The following is a 15883-nucleotide window of genomic DNA, read 5'->3' as shown; positions in this document are numbered from 1 at the left end:
TCGATTACCGTGTTTCTCTTCTCTTTTCGTGGGGCTTCCTCCAATTTCTTGCCGTTCTTCAAGGTGACTGCTTGGCACGTCTCATCCTCGATCTTTTTCGTTAGCAATCGTTGTGGATATGGGATTGGTTCCACCCATTCGGCTACAGTGACTTGCGGCTTGACTTGAATTTCTTCCTTTTTCTCGATCTTGACATCGATAGCTTGGCACGTCTCGAACTTTTGCTTTCGAGGATCTTCCGTATTCGATGGCAATGCTCCTTGCGGACGGTTCTCTTGATTCAAAGCTAATTGAGCGAGTTGATTCTCCAAATTTCGCAACGAGGCTTGGGTAGCGGTCATGAATTGGGCCAATATCTCATCCGTGTTTGATTTTTGGGCCGGTGGATTGTTGCCTTGATAGCTTTGTTGAGGAGGGGCTTGATTTTGGAATTGAACTTGAGGTCTTTGATATCCTTGGCCTTGTTGATTTCCTCCATATTGCCCTTGTGATCTCCACCCTTGATTTTGGAATTGACGAGGCGCGTTGTTGACGTAGTTGAGCGACTCCACATCTTGTTGGCATTGGAGCGTGTAGTGATTTCCACCGCAAATTTCACAACATGGAGAATCGATTGCTTTGACTTGTTGTGGTGGACTTGCTTTGATGTGCTGCAGAAGGAGTTGATTTTGCTGAGCGATTTGGGTCACTTGAGCTTGAAGGGCCGTAATTGCATCTAACTCCAACACTCCGGGAATTTTCTTAGCTCCACTAACCGTCCTTTCACTTGACTTGGCAAACCGATTTTGTGCAATTTGATCCAACATGATAAATGCATCCGGTATCGATTGACTCATAAAATTACCTCCGGTTGAGGCATCTAAAACGGTTCGTGCATTCTCGTTGATCCCTTGGTAGAAGATGTGGATTTGCCGCCATTGTTCGACTCCATGTGTTGGACACTGCCGCAAAAGAGTTTTAAATCTCTCCCATGCCTCGTATAATTGCTCGCCTTGCTCTTGGAAAAAATTATGAATTTCTCGTCGGATTCTCTCGTCCTTCTCGGGTGAGCTGTAAACTTTCATGAAAAGGTTGAGGAGTTGAGACCACGACGAGATAGAGTGGGGGGCTTGGGACATCAACCACTGGCGAGCTCTTCCTTGTAAGGAGTGTTTGAAGAGAATTAATTGAAGCGCCTCTTGGGAAACGCCGTTTTGACGGTGGGAATTACAGGTATCTAAAAAATTGACAATGTGAAGATGGGGATCTTCACCCGCCAATCCACTAAATAGCCCGTTATTTTGGAGCATCGTCAATAGGCCTTGCTTGATCTCAAAATTGTGCGCCTCAATAGGTGGATATTGGATGCTCGGGCGGAATCCGTCATGAGTCGGGATTATGTAATCTTGAAGTGCCCGTGGCCTAACTGCTGGCTGTACTGGAAGTTGAGGGGGTGGGTCTTGGGCTTGGTTTCCGTTGGCCCCGAGTAAATTACCCGCTGCCCTGCGTTCTTCGTCCTCCATTATATTGTTTTCGCGTTGAAGTCTCCTTGCGGCTCGAAAAGTACGTTCGATTTCGGGATCAAACGGTTCTCTAGCAAGATCGAGTCTCCTACGCATACACAGTACCTAAAGCAAAAATAAAATAAAACAAAAATTAAATGGGTGAATCGTGAAAATTGTTCAAATCTAGAGCTAAGATAAAATAAATAATTAAAATATTCCCCGGCAACGGCGCCAAAAACTTGTTGGGCGAAAACCTACACGCAAGTGCACGTATCGTACAAGTAATATAGTGGACTAAAAGTCCGGATATCGAACCCACAGGGAATATTTAATTATCTAATCCTAGACGCTAAATTCTACCAATTATTATCAAGCCCACCCTACACAGTCGAATTTGGAAAAGATTAACTAAATTAAACTATATTAAAAAGCAAATTAAAAAGACAAGAACACGAAAGCAATAAAAAACGAAGGTTTAATCAGAGTAAACAAGCCTAGGATTTTATTCTTCCCCCTATGTGATTAGTATTCCCCCAATTCCTTCAATTATGCAAGTAATTAACCCGGATTATTAACCTGAGATGCTAAAATAATCATAACCCGCTTCCGCGTGTATTACGATTCTAATACTCTAGATTCAATTACTATATTCCTATGCAATTAATTCTAGAACACAGCATTAAGCACAAATCTCAATAATGGCTACCTAAGAGATTAACTATATTCCTATGTTAATACCACAAAGGCTCTTCTACCACAGTTCTAATTATTAACCTGATCTTCCGATTCATGCGATTAACAATAACATAAAAGCACATAAGTTGATCAAGTTCATGCACTTAATAAAACAAGTAGAAGAAATAATCCGGATTTAAAACTTGCATAAAATCACAGAATTGGGTTCATAAATCCCACATAGGGTTCCAAATAAAATCCCAGAAATAAGAAATTTAGCTACTCATGATTAAAGGAAAAACGCAAATAAAATAAATCATAAACGATAAATCTATGCTTAGAGTCTTCGAATTCTTCGTCTTCGTTATTGCTTTGTTGCTCTCCAAATTTCGTAAAGAGCTCTCTAATTGTGTGCTTGGATTGGTCTTATATAGGGTGAAGAACTTGGGGAAGAAGGCAGTTTCCTTGTGCAATTAAAATCCATTTACTGCGCAACTTCGGGGTATGGGACGGGGGTCCCATAATTTGCACTAAAACTGGGACGGGGGTCCGAGCCTTGTTTCTTCAGAATTTTGATATTTTCACTTTTGACCCATATTTTCGCCAAAATTGCAGTTTTGACCCCATACTTTTCCAATTCTTCAATTTGTACCTAAAATACAATAAATCAACTTTTTAAGCACCAATTATCATTAAAACACACCAAAAGCCCAAATAAAAAGGTACGATAAAGTGTAAAAATATACACTTAACAGCCGACGATGATCAGCTTTATTTCTTTGGCACGTGTCACACTCGCGCACAAATTGCCGCACCGCTGATCTGAGTCCTTGCCACGAAAACAACTGTGAAATGCGTTTGAATGTGCAAAGCTCTCTTGAGTGGCCCGCAGTTGGTGAAGAGTGAAATTGTGTATGGATCTTTTGCCGTAGAGGAACCGCCTCGGGAACCATTACACGTCCTTTCACCCATAAGCACCAATTTTTTATTGAAATCCCGTCTTCACTTGAAGTATTTTCCCTTTTTTTTTCAGCTCGTTCAACTTTGGATCCTCTGCAGTGGCAGCGGCGATCTCGTCCCACACGGCCCAAGTTGGTATGGTAATCGCGGATAACTCCGACTCGCTGACCATACCCTCGTCGATTTCTGGAGTTGCATGTTCACGGCGGGATAGGGCATCAGCCGCGCTATTTTGTTTTCCCGGCTTATAAATGATCTCGTAATCAAAGCCCAATAACTTAGCTATCCACTTTTGTTGTTCAGGTCTAGTAATACGCTGCTCAAGAAGATAGCGAAGACTTTGGTGATCAGTGCATATTTTGAATTTACGCCCTGAGAGATACGGTCGCCAACATCGAACCGCTTCTAAAATCGCTAGCATCTCTTTTTCGTAAGTGGACCAAGCTCTCTTTGTTGCGCTGATCCCCTTGCTAATAAAATCAATAGGTCTTCCCCCTTGACTCAACACAGCTCCTATGCCTTCACCGGAAGCGTCCGTCTCAATGGTAAATTCCTCCTCAAAGTTTGGTAGGGCTGGAACAGAGGTCTTCGTCATTGCTTCTTTTAATTTTTCAAATGCTAATTGTGCCTCTTCTTCCCACTTGAAGCCCCTTTTTTTGAGTAAGTTTGTCGGTGGTCGAGCTATACTCCCATAGTTGTGTACACATTTTCAATAATAACCGGTTAACCCTAAGAATCCACGTAATGCGCGCACAATTTTCGGAGAAGGCCACGATACCATAGCTTTAATTTTTTCTTGATCAAATCTTACCCCTTCATGTGAAATCCAATGGCCCAAGTATTCCACTTGCTTTTGGCCAAAACAACATTTACTGGGTTTTAGAAAAAAATGTGCATCCCTCAATATTTGCAAGGTGGTCTGCAACTGTTGTAGGTGATCTTCCCACGATTTACTATAAACTAATATATCATCAAAAAACACCAGTATGAATTTCCGCAAGTGTGGCCGAAATATCTCATTCATAGCAGCTTGGAAAGTCGATGGTGCATTACACAATCCGAACGGCATTACTAGATACTCGTAGTGGCCATTATGAACTCGAAAGGCAGTTTTGTGAATGTCATCAGGATGTACCCGGATTTGATGATAGCCCGCACGTAGATCGAGCTTGCTGTAATACTTAGCCCCGTGTAGCTCATCAAGCATGTCGTCCACGGTTAGTATAGGAAATCGATCTTTAATAGTTACGTCATTCAATCCCCTATAGTCTGTGCAGAAACGCCACGAACCATCATTCTTCTTTACGAGAAGAACCGGCGATGAAAAAGGACTTGTACTTGGCCGAATCAGTCCCGACTTAAGCAATGCGGCCACTTGTTTTTCGATCTCGTTTTTCTGGAAGTGTGCGTATCAATAGGGTTGCACATTGACAACGGTTGCTTCATCGTGTAAATGTTTACGGTGGTTAAACTCTCGTTGTGGTGGTAAGGTTTCGGGCTCTGCCTGGATATCAAGAAATTCAGTCAATAAGTTCTTTATTTCCACAGTGCCGGTACCAACTACTTCGCTTGTTTCTTCCCTATCGAACGATGCTGCTACTTCGAATAGCTCGCCTCCAGCTTTCTTGTCCCCGATCAGCGCATGGAGCTCGCTAATTTCGATGTCCTTCTCTTCCCGTCCCTCAATGTGATATTCACGGCCTTGGACTTTAAATTTCATTGATTTTTTTCGATAATATGTTAGCACAGGACTCAGGTCCTCGAGCCATGGTAAACCCAGTACTACATCTAGTCCGTCGATCGGGTAGAGGATATAAATTGGCTCGAAAATTATATCCCTGTACATGCATTGGGACGATTTCAAACCTTGCCGAACACTCCAATTTTTGACCATTCGCCATCCGCACCAGAAAAGGCTTAATCGGTTTAACCTCCAATCGTAGTCGTTGAGCTAATTCTGGGTTGATGAAGTTGAGACTGGACCCGTTATCCACCAACATTTCGACCGGCGAATTCTCAAGCTTTCCACTTACTCTCATGGCTCTCTTTCCTGACTCTCCTCCAATCGCATGCAACGAAATTTGTTGCGGTTCGTCAAAGCCAACTCCTTCCTCGTCGCCCTGATCTTCCGCTTCGATTATTAAAGCTTGTGCCTTTTTACACTTGTGCCTTCTGTCTTAAACGACACATGGACTCATTGGGGTCCTCGTAATTGCCGTGGCCAAAACGCAATAGTATCCCTTTCTCGAATTGCCTCCAAGATATTTTACGACCTTGATTCGCCCTTTCGAACCACTGCCACCATTGATTGGCATCGCCTTCTAGATGATACGAAGCCAACACTACTTTACGATGTCCATGTAAGTCATTAGCCAAGAAAAATTGCTTCGCCCGATTGAGCCATACCCTCGGCTCTTCACCATCAAATTTTGTAAAATCCATTCTAAACTGGTGGTGTCGCCTTCCGTGTTTGCCGTTGTTCGAAGCTCGACTCCTAATCGAATTGTTCGACATGCGGCTATCTTGGTTGTCGCTGCCCGACGAGTCCTCCGATGGTGGCGGCGACGACTCGTTTCTTCTCCCCCATGGGTTTTGTCGATCTTGCCCTCGTTCAAGCATCCTTTGCATCTATTGCATAGAAGTCTGGATCTCTTGCACGGAGCCTTCCAATCTATCAAATCTTTCCTTATTTGTTGCCATGACCGTAGCGGAGCGTTGATGTTATCGCAACCTCGCTCTTGATACCAATTGATGCGATCACTTTGGTACCGACAGATTTTCTACGCAAGAATTGCAAGAAAAACTAGAGGAAACTTTATTTATTCAACGTGCATCTGTTTATCACGTTGGTTGAAATATATAGAAAAGAAAAAGAAAGACAATCCTAAAGCTACGTAAACTAATACTCAAGGGGCTCTTTTGGTTGGGTGGGTTGGATAGATAGCTATGGATGGGATATGTAGTACTGGGACTAAAAGGTTGATTCACAACAATTAATATGCTTTTTGGTTGGTTGTATTGGGATGAAACTAATAATCCCTTGATGAACAATATCACGTTTTCTTTTCTTGATTTACCAGTTTTATGTAGGCTTATTTGCAAAATGACTATAATATCCTTAAAATATAATATTTTATTCTGAACTTCTTCTTTACCAATGTGATTACTGGATAAACATGGTTAATATTTTATTCCTTGTCTTGCTTGTAGGTGAATTACCAATGCTATAAAATTCCATGTGATTACTAGAAAAACATGGCTGATTTCCCACATGATGGTCCACACCTTAAAAACATCAATTCCACACACTGCAAAATTGTGAATTAGCAGGGTCACAAAATAACTCAATACAAACAAAACCATAAAAACCAAAACAACCATTTCATAATTGATGACCCATTTTTTTTTTTTCAAAATCAGGAGACTGCCGGTGGATCAACTAAGTCACTAACTCTAATCAATAAATAATAATTGCAAGAGTGCTTCAGGATTACATACAAAAATTGTACTTGAATATTTTGTTGAAACCCTTACTCCTGCAATTCTTCGTCTTGGTTGCAATCTGCGAAAAACAATGGGTAGCGGAGAAATTGAATTGGTTAAGGTCGAAATTGGTGAATTAGCTAACGATTCTTTGCGATTTGGTAGGTGATGAAAACGAAATCCTCACCTGCAAAAAACCTGGAAATCTTCCTCTTGGCTGCCAAAGGGGAAATGTGGTGAAATCAAGTATTTATATGTAATAAAGTTGTAATAATTGTATGATGTGAGGGTATTTTTGATATTTCAGTTGGTGTAAGTGGATGGGAGTAAGGATGGGATAAGTTGTCAAGCCAATTTTGGCTTGACAACTAATAATTCAAATGGCTGATAAAATTGGTGGGCCCATTTGTCATGGTTTGAGAAAACACTCAAACCAAATATTGTACCACCAAGTACAACTGATCCCATCATGGCTTATAAGCCCAACCAAAAGAGCCCAAGGAATAATTCTAATCCTAATAATTAAAGAAGACTAACTTAACTAAAATACTATAAAAATATAATAACTAGGAATTATAATAATAAGGACCCATAAGCCACGACTCTTCTCCTGACTAGTCCAAGTAGCGTCGGTTAGGTCGGATGGTTCGCATGCTACGACGTGGCTTATCATAATCCTAGCTGATAAAGTTTTCATTATTCATGGGCTTCATCCGTCAATGAGTTGCATATACTAATTACACCTTGTTGATTGAGTAAGCACCAATTATTTTTCAGTGGGTTCTTTGTTACAGTGATGAATAAGCAGCCAGTTGGTGGTATAGAAATATATGTAATAATTGATTTAATCCACCACATGAATGAGTATCATGAATCTGAGCAATTAATTGTATATAAGAAGTATTAATCCAACATATTTGACTTTAAAGTTATTCTATGATTATGTTCAAATCACGGGATGATAAGATTTCCAAGTTCATCCTTGTTATTTCCAAGAATTGCTATCTATTTACTTACAAAAATTACATGTCTATTTTACTTAATTTTGTACAGAAGGATTATCACGATCAACGCAAAAAATGGGCAACTACTTGTATAGTTGTTTATTCTGCTCATGTTGCATTTCTTTGTTCATTGATACGAGGTTCGACCTATGAAAATGATTATAGTTCGGAGGAGTCAGACTGCAAACGACATAGTATAAATGACTCACAAAAGTGTACAGATTATAAATTTGATCGACTTTTCAAATAATCATCTTTCTGAAAGACGAACGAAACACTTCCCTTAAACGTAACTCTCGTATTCATTTCTTTTTCCTCTGCATTATTTTCAGAACAGAGCTGCTTGGACTTGTACAAGAGAAATAGCATCTCTACCATAGATCGAAATTTGTTCTCGAATCAACTACGTAGTGACCTGAGAGCAAGTTAGCAACTCACAACTTTTTCTTTTCTTTTTTGTTAAAGAGTGATGAATTTTGAGATTTGGCATGAGAAACTAACCCAGTCGGTGTTGCTAACTTTTTATAGCAAGAAGCAAAATAACAGAATCTGGGGTGAGCAAAAGAATAATAATCTGTCAAAAGAAGAACGATATGCATTAGCAAGTTCATGATTAGAGAAAACTAAAACACAACAAAATCAGTATGAAAAAAGCATACCATCTAATCCTATAAATTAAGGAGGCTCAGATTGCACATATGCCTAAATAAAGTCACTCTATTCTCAAGTATCTCTGCCTCAGATTGCACATATGCAAATTACAACAATATGTTGTCATTATTTCAAGATAAAAAATTTAGGATTGTGTCCAAGTCTTTATCCTTAGAACTATTGTCCACATAAATCGACGCTGGACAACAGGTTAATGGAAACAAGTGTTCTAACTCTTCAATCTAAATTTGATATATAACACGCAATAAATGGCTTAAAAAAATAATGTGCATATATATTCATGACCAAGAGCCAATTAGCAGGGAACAGAGAAGATGGTTCATTTCGTAATATACTAATATACATGTTCACCCAACGTGTCATTTTACTGCATCATCCTTTTTTTTCCGGCAATCAAATAGCAAAACACAATATGTACGCATACATATCATTACCTCCATTAGAGTAAATTATATATGTAGGTAGACAATCACTAATATGGCTTGGAGAAGAATAAAAATTAGTTATATCTTACCTCCATTAAAGAATCTATTAGTTGCTGCAAATATATCAGATCCTGAGATTTTTCAAACATTATTATCTGAAGGACCAAGCAACATATTTATTAGTATAAAGGAAAACATTATTATACCTCCATCTCCTCATTTAGTTACTCTTCAATCCTACACAATTATTATATGTCCTCGTTCAAGCTACGATTGATGTGTAGTCTTTCTATTTGCATAGTCATCACAACCAAGAGGCTTTGTGTCAGCATCATATACAGGTACTGTGATTTTTTAGTTCTTCATCATCTTATACGGATATAATGAGAGAGAGAGAGAGAGAGAGAGCAATGCAACAGGAATGTACCTCTGGCCTGTCTTCCACTGTGGTAATCTTCTCGAAGTAATTCTTGACTCTTTCATATACATTCTTCATGCTGCATCAACATACATATTACAAATCCACCAACCAAAAGGAAAATTAAATTAGTGTTGTACCTATGGTGAAATCAAACATGCTTTCCAAAGCCTTCAGGATATACATTAGTAGACCTTCAAATAAATCTTTCTTGGATAATGGGTTCATCCATGCTCACTTTGACATAAATTGTATTTTGTTTTCTGATGAAGCATTAAAGCTTCATATATATATATAAAACAAAAACAAAAAAAAAAAAGCGATGGCATTCAAGTTTTACCTAGTTGGTTTGCAGAGATCTTACTCGTCGTGTTAATGAAGTATTTGATTTCCCTCTTTTTGACCCTCTCATCTTTGATGGATCAGGGCCAGAAAATCTGTTAAGAGTGTTTCGAATAAGTGCTTGCCAGGGTTCCATGATACGATTGACTAATGCAATGAAAACACACCGCACAACTAAATGAAACACCAACAAAACAGAACAACAGAGGGAAAATTTCAACACGCGGCAGAACCTCGTAACTTGGAAGAAGAAAGAAAATAATCTGACAATTGCATGGTAGCATAGGCAAGCACAACGTCAGCAAAGGTGGCGGGAACAAGAATGATGTCCTGCATAGAAATGGGAACCTGAAAGACCTGATTCAAATACATAATATGCCCTAGCTACCATGCAAAAATACATTTTTTCTAAAGAAGAGCTAATAAACACCTCCACAATAACAGATCTCAGTGGAAACTTTAAGATTGCCTTTCTTTCCATCTCTCAAGTTCTGAAGACTCGTCTGCAAAAAGTAGAACAGAAATTACCAAAAACAAATCAGTAAAAACGGTTGTTCAACTATTTCCAAATTCCAATAAATCTCTTGATTCATCTCCTTATTGTTGGCAAATTAAACAAAACTAAAGCTAAAAGAAATACTCCCTCTGTTCCTAATTAACTGTCGTTTTTAGCTTTGAACAAGTAATAAGAATCTCAATAAATGTGTCTTGATTTTAGGAAAAACACATTAGAAAGACTAAAATAACCTTGATCGTTATCATTTAATGATGTGATAAGAGAGTTAATAGTTAGAGTTGAATTAATACGGTTAAAACAGGAAAAAAAATGCATCTAATGCAGCATTGGAAATCTAAAATTACATAATATGGAACAAAATATTTTTAAAAAGGGACAGTTATTATGGAATAGAGGGAGTAATACATAAAACTCAGTATTACCAAGAGGGTTTGTAGCTTGTTCTGTTGGAAATGAATAAGCTAGATTCATTAATCAAGTTCAAAGTATTGAATATTTTATAATTCATGAATGTGGAAGAATACATGAATGTGTCTTTTGGAGAGATTCATGTATAATGCTATGGAGGAAGAATATTATTAATTATGTGTTCATGTATTTGTTTAGATACATGCTAGGAAAATCCTATAAATAGTCTATGTAGTTTTTTCATTTGAAGCAAGTCAAAAACAAGAAGAAGTATTTTAGAGAGAATCAAAAGAGAGTTCTTGAGTGAGTTTATATATTTGTGTTGATTGAGTGAGTAATAGAATTTTATCTCCTCTCCACTACTCCTCCTCTCTATTTTAAGTTATTCCGCTGCGTGTTTTCGATCTATATTATTAAATCGATCCAACAAAGTGGTATCAGAGCCACGTCTTAATAGAAAAGATCGATGGCAACCACAAATGGAGCTTTCCCATTTCAAAAGCTTGCAAAATAGAACTATGATCGATGGAGCATACAAATGAAAACTTTCCTTGGTGGACAAGACGTTTGGGAAGCCGTTGAAGAAGAGTATATTGAACCGGAGAATTAGGCATCGTTAAGCCAAGCCCAAAGGAAGACATCCAAAGAAGCCAAGGTGAAAGATCAAAGAGCGCTATCCATCATCCAACTCGGTGTAGATGATAGTAACTTTGAGAAAATTTCTCAAGCTACTACGGCGAAGCAAGCGTGGGATATTCTTAGCGACGCTTTCAAAGGTATTGATAAGGTGAAGAAGGTACGACTCCAATCACTTCGTGGAGAGTTCGAGTCATTGAAGATGAAAGACTTCGAAGATGTTTCCGACTACGTCTCAAGGGTGGTTTCGATCGTCAACCAACTTGAAAGAAATGGTGAAACAATGGAAGAGAGAAGAGTGGTCGAAAAAATACTTCGATCCCTTGATCCTAAGTTCGACTACATTGTCGTGGCAATTGAAGAGTCAAACGACGTTTAGAGTCTTAAAGTGAACGAGGTATTGGGCAAGTTACAAGTCCATGAGGAGAAGATCAAGAGGCGAAACAAAGGGCCCGAAGTTGAACTATGCTTGGGAGTGTCGAAATGAGTCAAATGATGAAAAGACTCATTATGTTGAAGCGACAGAAAAACAAGTTGCCGAGCTATCCCTAATGGCGTGTAAAGAATCGACGGAGGAGAAAGATTGCTCGTGGTACCTTGATTCGGGAGCGAGCAACCACATGTGCGGGAACAAACACATGTTCGTAGAGATCGATGAGTCCGTGATGGGAAGTATCTCATTTGGAGATATGTCGAAGATTACCATCCAAGGTAAAGGGAGAATACTCTTCAAATTGAACAGTGGAGCACACCAATTCATCGAGAATGTTTACTATGTGCCGGGAATGAAGACAAACATCCTAAGTATTGGCCAGCTGCTAGAGAAAGGATACGACGTCCATATGAAGGGTCGTAACCTATACTTGAAGAATAGTCAAGGTACGTTGATAGCTACTATTCCAATGACAAGCAATCGGATGTTCTTATTGAATATCTATCACGATATGGCGAAGTGCTTAAAGGCGTGTTACGAGGATCCATCTTGGCTATGGCATTTGAGGCTAGGCCATATCAACTTTGGTGGACTAAAGATGATGTCCAAGAAGAAGGTGGTGAAGGGACTACCATCAATTGATCATCCCGATCAAGTATGTCAAGGATGTATTGCCGGAAAACAATCTCGACTAAGTTTTCCAAAGGAGTCTTTGTCAAGAGCAACACAACCGTTGGAGTTGATCCATACGGATATATGCGGTCCGATTGAACCTACATCACTAGGGGAGAATCGCTATTTTCTGACTTTCATTGATGATTATAGTCGAAAAACATGGGTTTATTTTTTGAAGCAAAAATCGGAGGCATTCTCAACCTTCAAAAGGTTCAAAGCTCTTGTCGAGAAGCAAAGCGGCTATCACATTAAGGCGATGAGATCTGATCGTGGAGGTGAATTCACTTCAAGTGAGTTCAAGAAGTTTTGTGATGAGCACGGTATTCGTAGACCTCTCACCGTTGCATACTCACCCCAGCAAAACGGTGTCGCGGAGAGGAAGAATCGATCCATTATGAACATGGTTCGATGCATGTTGAAATCCAAACAATTGCCAAAGGAGTTTTGGGCAGAAGCCGTTGATTGTGCTGTTTATCTATCAAACCGGAGTTCGACGAGGAGTGTTTTTGAGAAAACACCACAAGAGGCTTGGAGTGGATTCAAGCCTAGCATAGCACATTTGAGAGTGTTTGGGAGTATTGCCCATATGCATGTTCCGGACCAACAACGAAAGAAACTTGACGACAAAAGCCACAAGTATATTTTTGTGGGCTATGATCAAGCCGCGAAAGGATACAAGTTGTATGATCCTGTTGAGAAGAAGAGTAAAATCAGTCGAGACGTTGTGTTCGATGAGAAGAGTTCGTGGGATTGGAATGCTCAAGAAAAGGAGCATTACACATTCTACCCGTTTGAGGTAACGACTAAGGAAGTTGAAGAGGAGCCCGTAGATGAAGTAACTCCACCATCATCACCTGCATCTTCTTCCGATGGTGAAAGTTCGAGTAGTGAAGGACCTCGAAAGACAAGGTCTCTACATGAGATTTATGATCAACTCAATCAGAATCCAAACTTATTATGTTTGTTTGTTGATACGGAGCCTATCAATTTTGAGGAGGCATCGAAAAGCAAGAAGTGGAGAAAGGCCATGAATGAAGAGATTGAAGCTATCAAGAAGAATGATACTTGGGAGCTCACTTCTTTACCATCGGGGCATAAACCTATCGGAGTCAAATGGGTTTACAAGGTGAAAAAGAATTCCAAAGGCGAGGTGGAAAGATACAAGGCGAGGCTTGTTGTCAAAGGGTACAAGCAAAAGGCGGGAATTGACTATGACGAAGTCTTTGCTCCCGTTGCCCGATTGGAGACCATTAGATTGCTAATCTCATTAGCAGCTCAAAAGAAGTGGAACATCTATCAAATGGATGTGAAATCGGCATTTCTAAATGGAGTGCTTGAAGAAGAGGTGTACGTTGACCAACCCGAAGGTTACTTGGTTCGTGGTCAAGAGAATAAAGTGTTAAAATTGAAAAAAACAGTTTATGGGTTAAAGCAAGCACCAAGGGCGTGGAACAGCCGCATTGATCAATATTTTTTGGAAAAGGGATTCAAAAAATGTCCACATGAGCATGCGCTATATATGAAGGTCGATAAAGGTGATATGCTAATTGTGTGCTTGTATGTTGATGATTTAATATTTACAGGGAACAATGTGAAATTGTTTGATGAGTTCAAAAAGGAGATGGCCAAGGAGTTCGAGATGACAGACATTGGGTTGATGTCTTATTATCTTGGCATTGAAGTAAAACAACAAGATGATGGCATTTTCATCTCACAAGAAGGCTATGCAAAAGATGTGCTAAAGAAATTCAAAATGGAGAAATGCAAGGAAATCAGCACTCCAATTGACATTGGAGACAAATTGTCGAAGCACGTTGAAGGAGAACCCGTTGATCCAACCTTATTCAAAAGCTTGGTTGGAAGTTTGAGGTATCTTACATGCACAAGACCCGATATTCTATTTGCAGTTGGTCTTGTTAGCCGATACATGGAAGATCCAAAGGAGTACCATTTCAAAGTAGCAAAGAGGATACTCCGCTACATCAAAGGAACTACTAATTTGGGTATGTTCTACCCAACAAATGGAGATTTGAAGCTAGCCGGATATAGCGACAGCGATTGGGCCGGAGATCCCGATGATCGAAAGAGTACAAGTGGTTTTGTATTCTACTTTGGAGATTCAGCATTCACTTGGGTATCGAAGAAGCAACCGATAGTTACTCTATCAACTTGTGAAGCTGAATATGTGGCAGCGACATCGAGTGTATGTCATGCAATATGGCTAAGGAGCTTACTAAATGAGCTCAATTTTGCTCAAGAAGATTCGACACAAGTTTTTGTCGATAACAAATCAGCGATTGCACTAGCGAAAAATCCAGTGTTTCATGATCGAAGCAAACACATTGATACTCGATATCATTTCATCCGAGAGTGCATTGCAAAGAAAGAAGTTCAAGTGAAGTTCGTGAAGTCCGAAGATCAAATTGCCGATATCTTCACGAAACCACTCAAGAGAGAATCGTTCGAGAAATTGAGGAGACAACTTGGAATGCGTGAATCAAGCTTAGGGGGGCGTGTTGGAAATGAATAAGCTAGATTCATTAATCAAGTTCAAAGTATTGAATATTTTATAATTCATGAATGTGGAAGAATACATGAATGTGTCTTTTGGAGAGATTCATGTATAATGCTATGGAGGAAGAATATTATTAATTATGTGTTCATGTATTTGTTTAGATACATGCTAGGAAAATCCTATAAATAGTCTATGTAGTTTTTTCATTTGAAGCAAGTCAAAAACAAGAAGAAGTATTTTAGAGAGAATCAAAAGAGAGTTCTTGAGTGAGTTTATATATTTGTGTTGATTGAGTGAGTAATAGAATTTTATCTCCTCTCCACTACTCCTCCTCTCTATTTTAAGTTATTCCGCTGCGTGTTTTCGATCTATATTATTAAATCGATCCAACATGTTCAATAGCAAGTATTTGAAACATGTAGACACAAGAGATGTGGGTACTGCCTCAAAGAAAAGATTATATCCGAAGTAAAAACACTGGTTAAACATTGAAAAGAGGGCACTGTACCTTAATATCTAAAGGGTCAATGTGAACTCTTTAAGATATGGATTGAGCATTGATGGAAATTCAGAGTTCATGTTGAAGGGAGGAGAGGGCACGTATAGGCAGCAGGTGAATAGGCCATTTTTTTAGCATGGCCAGCATATGCTAATACTTTTGAACAACTCAATAAGTTAAACAAGAGTTAAAAAAAAAGTGATCAAAGCAAAACCACAAAATACTGTATTGACGAATGGTAGGAACCAGTTAGAAACCTCTGAACCTATTTTTTTCTCCAGTGAAGCAAAATAATGGTACAATATCTGATTCACATTAAAATAAGGTCCCAAACTAAATAGCACCTTCAAGATTCGCAACAAACATAGTATTGACAACATCGCATCTGCTGATTTTTGATTGACAATGAATTTGCCTAAGAAGTGCAACAAAAAGATAACGAAAATACTCCACCTCTTACTCCAGGTTGTACCCTTTCCTAATGTTGTCGACTTATTAACGAACAAAAGAGTTGATTGAGTTACAGTGGGCACTTTGTAGAGGTCCTCCTTGACGAGCGATGCGGCGTGTGCAGCCTGGATTGTAGTGGTCGGCGCCGACATTCTTCTAAAGATTTGAAGCTGCAATGTGTTGTGGTTAGTGCTCAACAACTAAGAAAGAAAGGAAAGAAAAAAAAAAAGGCAGCAAACAGATAAGAATACTAATATTATATTTTGAATTTCGAAAGACAGAAACAC

General features: G+C 39.2%; 1 long non-coding RNA gene and 1 pseudogene across 19 annotated transcripts in view; one reads left to right on the top strand and one right to left on the bottom strand.

Annotated features, from left to right (window-relative positions):
- Positions 1 to 8436: 8436 nt before the first annotated feature.
- LOC105962302 (uncharacterized) overlaps positions 8437 to 15883 on the bottom strand; it is an 8006-nt gene continuing 559 nt past the window's right edge. Inside the window, exons 2-9 of one of the 19 annotated variants that reach the window (XR_016030246.1) lie at positions 15600 to 15883; positions 9894 to 9966; positions 9697 to 9793; positions 9462 to 9558; positions 9131 to 9200; positions 8910 to 9047; positions 8793 to 8834; positions 8437 to 8456 (exon numbers count right to left, since the gene is read on the bottom strand). The exon at positions 15600 to 15883 is cut by the window's right edge and continues 79 nt beyond it. This is a non-coding gene — a long non-coding RNA (uncharacterized LOC105962302). The other 18 variants (XR_016030243.1, XR_016030248.1, XR_016030260.1 and 15 more) reach the window with 18 other exon arrangements.
- Positions 10487 to 11511, top strand: LOC148771621 (uncharacterized; annotated as a pseudogene).

This window comes from Erythranthe guttata, chromosome 3 (genome assembly GCF_056151865.1).
Source record: "Erythranthe guttata isolate IM_541 chromosome 3, IM_541, whole genome shotgun sequence".
NCBI lineage: Eukaryota > Viridiplantae > Streptophyta > Magnoliopsida > Lamiales > Phrymaceae > Erythranthe > Erythranthe guttata.
This window is presented reverse-complemented; position numbering and strand designations above follow the sequence as displayed.